This window comes from Stenella coeruleoalba (assembly GCF_951394435.1).
Source record: "Stenella coeruleoalba genome assembly, chromosome: 10".
Classification (NCBI taxonomy): Eukaryota; Metazoa; Chordata; class Mammalia; order Artiodactyla; family Delphinidae; genus Stenella; species Stenella coeruleoalba.
In genome coordinates, this window is record NC_137156.1 from 32,661,306 (window position 1) to 32,670,533 (window position 9,228).

Here is a 9,228-nt window from a genome sequence, read left to right on the forward strand (position 1 = left end):
CAAGGGAAATGAAAATATATGTCCATACAAAAAATTCTGCACAGGGCTTCCCTGGTGGCGCAGTGGTTGAGAGTCTGCCTGCTGATGCAGGGGACACAGGTTCGTGCCCTGGTCCAGGAAGATCCCACATGCTGCGGAGCGGCTGAGCCTGCGCGTCCGGAGCCTGTGCTCCTCAACGGGAGAGGCCACGACAGTGAGAGGCCCGCGTACAGCAACAACAACAACAACAAAAATTCTGCACAAATGTTTATAGCAGCAGCAACACTCGCAATAGCCGAAAAGTGGAGAAAACCCCAAATGCCCATCAGCTGATGAATGGACAAGCAAAATGAGGAATACACGTACGGCGGAATATTACTCACCAATAAAAAGACATGAAGTACTGAGACATGTTACGACATGGATGAACCTTGAAAACATTATGCTAAGTGAAGACAGCAGTCACAAAGGATCACATATTGTATGATTTCGATTATGTAAAATGCCCCAAACAGGCCAATCTATATAGAGACAGGAAGTATAATCGTGGTTGCCTAGCGCTTAGCGGGCTGGGGGATTGGAAGTTGGTAGCTAAAGGGTATGGGGTTTCTTCTGCGGGAGAATGAAAAGGTTCTAAAGTCGATTGTGGTGATGGTTGCACAACTCCGTGAATGTACTGAAAACCACTGATGGTGCACTTTAAATGGGTGACTTGTATGGTATGTGAGTCATAGCTCAATAAAGCTGTTTAAAAAAATGACCTCCAGACCATGCAAACAGACACTGCCTTTTGGGGAGAGTGGAAATAATGGAGTGCAGCGGGCAGGAGGGCAGAGGGGAAGGGGCTGCTCGCGGGGGAGGGTCCAGTTAGGGAACGGCCCAGGGCGTGGGGTGGCTGGGTCTCTGAGAGGAACAGTCAGGCCGGCTGACAGGTCCTGAGTCAGCTGGCAGCTGGGGACCCAGGATCCCTCCTCCCCCAGAGGGACTGCAACCTCTTACACCCTTCCTGAGTATGCCTGCCCACACCTGTCAGCCCTCTGTGGGACTGACTCCCCACTGCCACCAGCAGGGGACCCAGGAGGAGAGCGTGGAGGAGGGGCGAGAAGAGCGGAGGTCCACTCTGAATCTCCAGTCCTACCCCACCCAGGCACCCGGGGCCTGCGTCCCCCCATCTCCCCACATTCTCAGCTGCCTCTGGAATAAGGAAGTGCTTGGGGGAAGGGAGGAAGGATGTGGTCTAAGTTAAACAGAGCCCAGTTGGGGCCGGGGTGTGGGAGGAATCCAGAGTGAGGAAAAGAAGGGGGGCAGCTGCAGAGGGGGGAGCAGGGGGTCTCAGTTACGCTTCCTCCCTCGAGCGGACAGGGGAGAAGAGTTAGAACAGCAGAGATAACAGTCCTGGGCGCCTGCTCTGTGCAGGGCCCCAAGAGAGGGCCACGCGGTGCCCACGGTGACCGGAACCGGAAGCCTGAGCCCGGAGGTCGGTAGTGGGTCGAAGGTCACAGAGTGAGGGCTGGAGTGGACTAAGCCTGACCACAGACCCCAGATCGGGCTTGTGACCTTCACCCTACGCTGCCCTGGAAGGAGGTGCCTCTCCACCATGGGAAGGCCTGGGGACCCAGAGCCATCTCCCCATCCTAGTCAACTAAGGAGGTCACGGGCCATGTGTAGCTCAGCTTATCTGATACCCCCTTACCCTTCCCATTACCCAAGCAAGCAAACCCATTCTCCCGTCCCTCACCAGCATCTCCTGGGACTTCTCTGGGTCCAGGAATGGCTTCCGTTCCCTCCACTTATTAGCCTGACAAACCCACACAGGTTGCCACGCACCAGCCCAGTGCCTTGGAGCACAGGCTGCCTTTGTTCTTCAGCTGCATTGACTGTTCCTGCCTTGGTGCCTCTGCTTGGAATCATTCCTCATCCCACACACACATCTGTCCACTGGGAAAGTCCTGGCTCAATGCCACCGGCTCGGCGAAGCCTCCCCTGACGCCTGTGCAGAGTCGGGGCTGCCCTGGTGTCCAACACTCTCCTTTATTATGACACCCATCCCTGCCTGGCCTGTCTGTCCCCCCCCACCACCGAGGTGATGAGATCTCAAGGGTGGAGGTGGGGTCCCCTGTCCACTGCTGGGTTCCCTCAGTCTTACACTGCACCTGACCCAGCAGGGGCTCAGAAACGCTTTCAGGGGATGAATGAGTGACTGTCTGCTTTGCAGACAGTAGTAATTTTTCATCTATGTTTGCAAATCTATGTTTTCTCTCTCCTGCCCCGCTCCCCAACTCCCTGTTCCACTCTAGCTCCACATGTATTTTGTTTACTGGTTGCCTCCCTCATAGAATGAATGCTCACGCAGGCAGGGATTTTGGTCTGTTTTGTTTGCTGCTGTATTCCTGCTGCTGTATTGTGTACATAGTAGGTGATCAATAAATATTTTGGGGCTTCCCTGGTGGCGCAGTGGTTGAGAGTCCGCCTGCCGATGCAGGGGACGCGGGTTCGTGCCCCGGTCCGGGAGGATCCCACATGCCGCGGAGCGGCTGGGCCTGTGAGCCATGGCCGCTGAGCCTGTGCATCCAGAGCCTGTGCTCTGCAACAGGAGAGGCCACAACAGTGAGAGGCCCGCGTACCGCAAAAAAAAAAAATATTTTGAAGGATGTTCTTGGCAGCTTCCGTAGGGAGGAGGTCGGTGTATCTCAGTTTCTCCCACAGGAAGAGGGTCCAATAACAATCTGTGAAAGGAATGGGTGGGCGTGTGGTTCATCCCTGGGACACCCCCATCCATTAGGGGGAGCCCCCCAGCAGGTGCCCAGTAAATGGTGGGACCTGCAGACTCCAGTCCAGCACTGTCCACAGGCCATGCTTGGGCTGGGGACCAAAAAGGGCCCAGCTCAGCCCAGGAAAGCCAGAGTGTTGGTGCAGGGAATGACAAAGGTCTTGGCTACAGCAGAGAGGTCTCTCTGGGGTCCCTTGGGGTCCCTGAGGCCTGGAGGCTTCTGGCCCCCACTAAGAAAATTTCATTGGCTGTAAGGATTAGGGTGAGTTTGCTGAAGAAAAACTTGGAATCCTGTCCTTTGCTTCTTCCATAAAGCCTGTGGCTTATGATGAGAAGATAGTAGGAATCCTCCCTCAGTTATGAAAGTAACTAGCACTTACACAGCATTTGTAAAAGTAATAGTAATTAACAGAGTTTGAGGACTCAGCGCGTGCCTGCATGGCTCTAAACACTTTATGTGCATTAACTCATTGAATCCTCACAACAGCCCTGTTAGTTAGGTTTATTATTATCGTCTCCCTGCTTCAGAGGGAGAAACTGAGGCACACAGGCTGAACTTCCTCAAGGCTGCACACCTGGCTGGCAGCAGAGTCAGGGTCACACCTGGGCAGGCTGGTCCATGCTCTCACCCATTACCCTTACTGCCTTTCAGGGAGGGAGCCTCGGTGGAGGGGCAGAGGCTGTGCTGGAGAGAAGGACAAATGGTCAGCAGGTCTGGGGCCAGCCCTTCTTGCATCTTACTACAGCCTCTAGGTGGCCTTTCTTAAGCTCCTTCCCTGGGCTGGGAGGAGAGGTTGAGGATGGTGTTGGAAAAGGGGTCAGGAGGTAGCTTATTTCTCTTTAGCAGAGCTAGTGCCCTGGGCTGCACCAAGCCAGAGTGGGTAGCTGTGTGACCTTGGGCAAGTTGCTTAACATCTCTGAGCCTCGGTTTCCTCATTTGCATGAAGAGGTTGCTATATCCTATCTTGAAGTATGTATCAGGATTAAATAATGCAACATACATGAAAAAGACAGGTGTTCCATAGGTGCTCAGACAATGTTAGTTGTCTTCTCCCCGCTGATCTGGCTGGTCAACTAGTTAGTATTTATTGAGCTCCTAGCAGGATCACATAGCCCCCTGCATACCCCTCTGTCACAGGACTTAATGAGCATAAGGACAGGGTCCTGAGAGGAAGGACAAAGAACATCCCTAAGAGAGAAGAGAATCCAGAACTTGTTTTGTTTCACTGCTGGGTCCTCACCCCATGTTGCCAGCCGACCCAGGGCCCGCCCAGAGAAGGTAAGTCAGCGGTTCTCACCAAGGGGTGGGGGGTGATCGCATCCCCAGGGAACACTTGGCGATGTCTGGAGACATTTTTCATTGTCCTAACAGGGGACTGGGGTGTGGGAGCTACTGGCATCCAGTGGGTAGAGGCCGGGAAGCTGCTAAACATCCCACAGTGCACAGGACAGACCTTACAACAAAGAATTATCCTGCCCCCAAATGTCAAGAGTGTGGAGGGTGAGAAACCTGGACTAAGTGAATGGCCCAAGACCCCGCATGGTGGAGGGAACGCTCCGTGCCCTTCCACCATGGGGCTGCCCTCTGCCCGGCTGCCCCCAGGAGTGAACATGCCGAGCTCTCCAGGGGTTCTGGAAGGACCACAGAAGGTGCTGGTGTCTAAGAAAATTGGAGAACATCTGAGGGCAGACCAAGGCAGGCGATGAGGGTTACATGTCACCTCCCTCACGTTCCGGGAGCTGTCCGTCCCCGGACCATCACCCAGCTGAGGAGTGATTGCTCACTGTGCTGACTCCAAACCTGCCTAAGGTCCTGCATCCGTCGGCCGGGTCTGCGCTTCTGACTCAGTGGCTGGCAGGGAGGACTCACACACACACACACACACACACACACACACACACACACACACACACACACACACACACACACACACACACACTTCACCACAGCTATCTCTCTCAGGGCCAGGGGCATGGGCAAGCTGAGACAGACAGACAGACAAGGCTGGCTGTGGGAAGGACAGGCAGGTTGCTAGAGCAATATGTGAAAACAAGGCGTGAATGTATAGGACGATTTTTGGACGAGACAGGGCGTGCCTTGTCTTCCCCCATCAGACTGGGGACCTGTAGGTTTAGGGACAGCTTGATTTCCAGAGCAGAGAGCAAACAAAGATGTTGTCTAGACTGGGCTTGGGGCCTCCCCTTCGGCCTGCACTTCCCAAGAAGCCTGGAGGCTGGGCCTAGGGTGCCCCTTATTTCTCTAACAGCCACGGCCATGGCCACGGGGGCTTCCTTCACACAAGCCTGTTTCCCAGGGGGCTGTGACAGTGCGGTGGCGGGTCCCTCTCCTCTCCCCGACTCCAAGCTCTCAGTGGTGACGAGGTTGGGCTCCTGCAGGTCTGACCATCCGTGGCCCTTTCTTTCCCAAACCAGCTGAGGAAGAGGCCTAGCTCCTGCGCCTCAGGAGCACCCAGTCTGATGGAGGAGTCCCCCTCAAGGGGACACAGCCCCTTCCCTGGGGGGAGGTCCTAGTCTGCCAGGGACAGGAGTGGGACAAACCCCATCAACGCCTACCTGGGGAGTGCAGCATGCTGGTGGCTCGCATGGTGCTTGACAGTTGAAGGTTCTGGGGGGAGGGGCCGGAGGACTCCCACCCCCACCCAGAACTCTCCAACTGCAGTGGGATTCCTAGGTCAGTGGCACCTTTTTTTTGTTTTTGGTTTTTTTTTTGCGGTACGCGGGCCTCACTGTTGTGGCCTCTCCCGTTGCGGAGCACAGGCTCCGGACGCGCAGGCTCAGCGGCCGTGGCTCACGGGCCCAGCTGCTCCGCGGCATGTGGGATCTTCCCAGACTGGGGACTCTCAACCACTGCGCCACCAGGGAAGCCCCAGTGGCACGTTTTTGTTTTTGTTTTTTAATTTATTTATTATTTTTGGCTGCGTTGGGTCTTCGTTGCTGTACGTGAGCTTTGTCTAGTTGTGGCAAGCAGGGTCTACGCTTCGTTGTGGTGCGCGGGCTTCTCACTGCAGTGGCTTCTCTTGTTGCGGAGCATGGGCTCTAGGCGTGCGGGCTTCAGTAGTTGTGGCTCGCGGGCTCTAGGGCGCAGGCTCAGTAGTTGTGGCACACGGGCTTCGCTGCTCCGCCACACATGGGATCTTCCCGGACCAGGGCTCGAACCTGTGTCCCCTGCATTGGCAGGCGGATTCTTAACCACTGCGCCACCAGGGAAGTCCAGTGGCACGTTTTTAACAGCTGCCTCCTTCCCACTTGTCCTCCCACAAGCTGGTGCTGTCGCTAAGCTGGCCCCTTCCATCTGCCTGGTCCCCACCCACCAGTCCAAGGGCCATCTCCCTGTGGGGACAGGAGACCCAGCACCCGCACTCTGGAGGTCACCACGAGGCTGGCTGTCCTCACCGTATCATCCCGTCAGGATAAGACTGAGACCCTCTTCTTCTGCCCAGGGTTGCCAGGAAGGGGCTGTCTCTGACACCCCAACCAGACCTCTTTATCTTGAGAGCCTCCTCGTTTCCAGAAGCCACTGATATGACGTTCTTCCTGTGCATCTCTGTGTCTTCACATGGCCTTCTCTGTGTCTGTCTCCTATTCTTATAAAGACACCAGTTGTATTGGATTAGGGACCCACCCTTTTCCAGCATGACCCTATCTTTTTAAAAAATTTTAATTTATTTTTTATACAGCAGGTTCTTATTAGTTATCCATTTTATACATATTAGTGTATATATGTCAATCCCAATCGCCCAATTCATCACACACACACACACACACACACACACACACACACACACACACCCCCCCCAATGGCTTTCCCCGCTTGGTGTCCATATGTTTGTTCTCTGCAGCTGTGTCTCAATTTCTGCCCTGCAAACCGGTTCATCTGTACCATTTTTCTAGGTTCCACATATATGCGTTAATATACGATATTTGTTTTTCTCTTTCTGACTTACGGCGCTCTGTATGACAGTCTCTAGATCCACCCATGTCTCTACAAATGACCCAATTTTGTTCCTTTTTATGACTAATATTTCATTGTATATATGTACATCTTCTTTATCCATTCGTCTGTCGAGGGGCATTTCAGTTGCTTCCATGACCTGGCTATTGTAAATAGTGCTGCAATGAACATTGGGGTGCATGTATCTTTTTGAATTATGGTTTCTCTGGGTATATGTCCAGTAGTGGGATCAGCATGACCCTATCTTATTAGTTCTGCAATGACCCTATTTCCAAACGAAGGCACATGCTGAGGTATTGGGGATTAGGATTTCAACAAATCTTTTTGGGGGATGCAATTCAACCCATCACATTCTTCTTGGCATGGTTAGGCCACTGGCCTGCCTCAGAGCAGGTGATGGGGGTGTTTCTGGCTTAACTCCATGACCCTGGGGGAAGGTGTCTGGTACCACACCAGTCATTTTGGCCTAATTGTGGGCCCTTGAGTCATCAGTCTCCATGTCAACTTTCTCAGCTGAACACTAAAATGTTTGAATGAGGCAAGGTGTCCTGCCTTTAAGCTCCCATAACATCCTAAGATGTTTTTCACCCTGTCCTAGCTCCACTGTGTACAGGTTGCGTTACCTGGGGCAAGAGACATCTCGGCAATGGGCCTCACGCTTCTCATCTATGAATTTGCAATAGGGCACCTCTGAGGACTCAATTACAGGCCCATCTCATTGTATTGTGCTTCGAAGACATTGCATTTTTTACAAATTGAAGGTTTGTGGCAACTCTGTGTCAATCAAGCAAGCCTACCGGGGCCATATTTCCAACAGCATTTGCTCACCTTGTGTCTTTGGGTCACATTTTAGTATTTAGAACTTACCACCAGCAAAGAGATGACACCTTGCTGAAGTCTCAGATGATGGCTAGCATATTTTGCAATAAAGTATTTTTAAATTAAGGTATGTACATTTTTTGAGACATAACGCTATTGCACATGAATAGACTACAGTGTAAACGTAACTTTTATGTGCGCTGGGAACCCCCAAAATTCGTCTGACTTGCTTTATTGTGATATTTGCTTTATTGTGGTGGGCCTGGAACAGAACCCCCAGTATCTCTGCGGCCTGCCTGTAGTTCACTCATAGAAAGTGCTAAGAACAGTGCTGGCCCTGGCGAGCACTCCCATCTCTGTCTGGCTTGTCGTGCCCTCAGCTGTGGGTGCCCAGGAGGCAGCCTTGCTCCTCACTGTGACTGTGTCACCGGCGCACAGTAGGTCCTCAGGATGGTTTGATGGAGGGATCAAGGGTGAGGCTGCTGTTTGTGGCCTCCGGGGACTGCTGTGTGTGCTCCCTGCTGGAAACTCAGCCAATTTCTGCCCATCCACCGGCTGGCTCTCTGCTCCCCTGCCCTTGGCTCCATCCCTTGGCTGGATGACAACTCCAGCCCTGGGACTTCGGGATGCCTGCCCCCTGGGGTCCACATTTCCCAAGACTGGGGATCTGACACACAGGACATCCGGGTGATTTTTATCAGGCTTTTCTGTTTGCTGTCCCCACTGTTGGCCGTTTCTTGCCGACCGTCTGCAGGCCTTTGGGGTACCTGCTTCTTCCTCCTTCTCCGCCTCCTCTGAGTCTCCCCTCCCTTCTGGGAGTTCTTTGACTCTCTTTCTTGTTTTCTGCAGTGGGCGGTGGGTGGCAGGTGGGCAGGAGGATGCTCCAGGGCCTTAGGGGGTCACCTGGTCATGCTCCCTGAGTTTACTGATACGGAAACAGGTCCAGAGAGGAGAGGTGTCTCCCCTGGGGATGCACAGCAAGTGGGCGGCAGAACCAGGACTGGAGTCCAGGTCGTCTGGCTCCTGTTATACACGCTGTATACTCTGTGGGCCTCTGGAGGGTGGGCTACAATGGTCACAGGAAATTTCTTAGAAAGTGAATTTGAGTTGGATGTTAGAGGATGGATCAGACTTGAAGGTCTGGAGACCCTCCCTTTCCAGTCTCCCTCCCTCTCCAGTCTCCCTCAGGAGAACCTCTCCGAGATCCCTCCCAGGCTGGTATCCTTGGGCAAACCCCATACCCTCCCTGAGCCTGTGTCCTCACTCATACAAAGAGGAAAACCACACCTGCTTTGTAGGTACTATTAATGAGCATAGTGTTAATTACAGTTGATGTTTATGGGGTGTTTACCATGTGCTGGGCACTGGGCCAAGTGAGCACTAGACATATATTATCTCATGTAACTCTCACAGCAAACCCACGCCTGACATCACAGACAGCTCTGAGGAGTAAATGCTTTAAAAAGCATAGAAGTCACTTAGTGTAATTCCAGGCACATAATAACCACTCAATAAATTGCATCAACAATGACAACAAATAATAATGACAGTGTTTGGTCGACTACTGTGGCCCTATTTTCTTGCCTCTCCCCCTCCAGAGCAGCTGCCTCTCTGGAAGCAGCTGTCCTGGGATCGTCCCCCTCCAGGAAGCCTTCCTGGACCAGTGTGGAACTTGTGGCTCTGCACA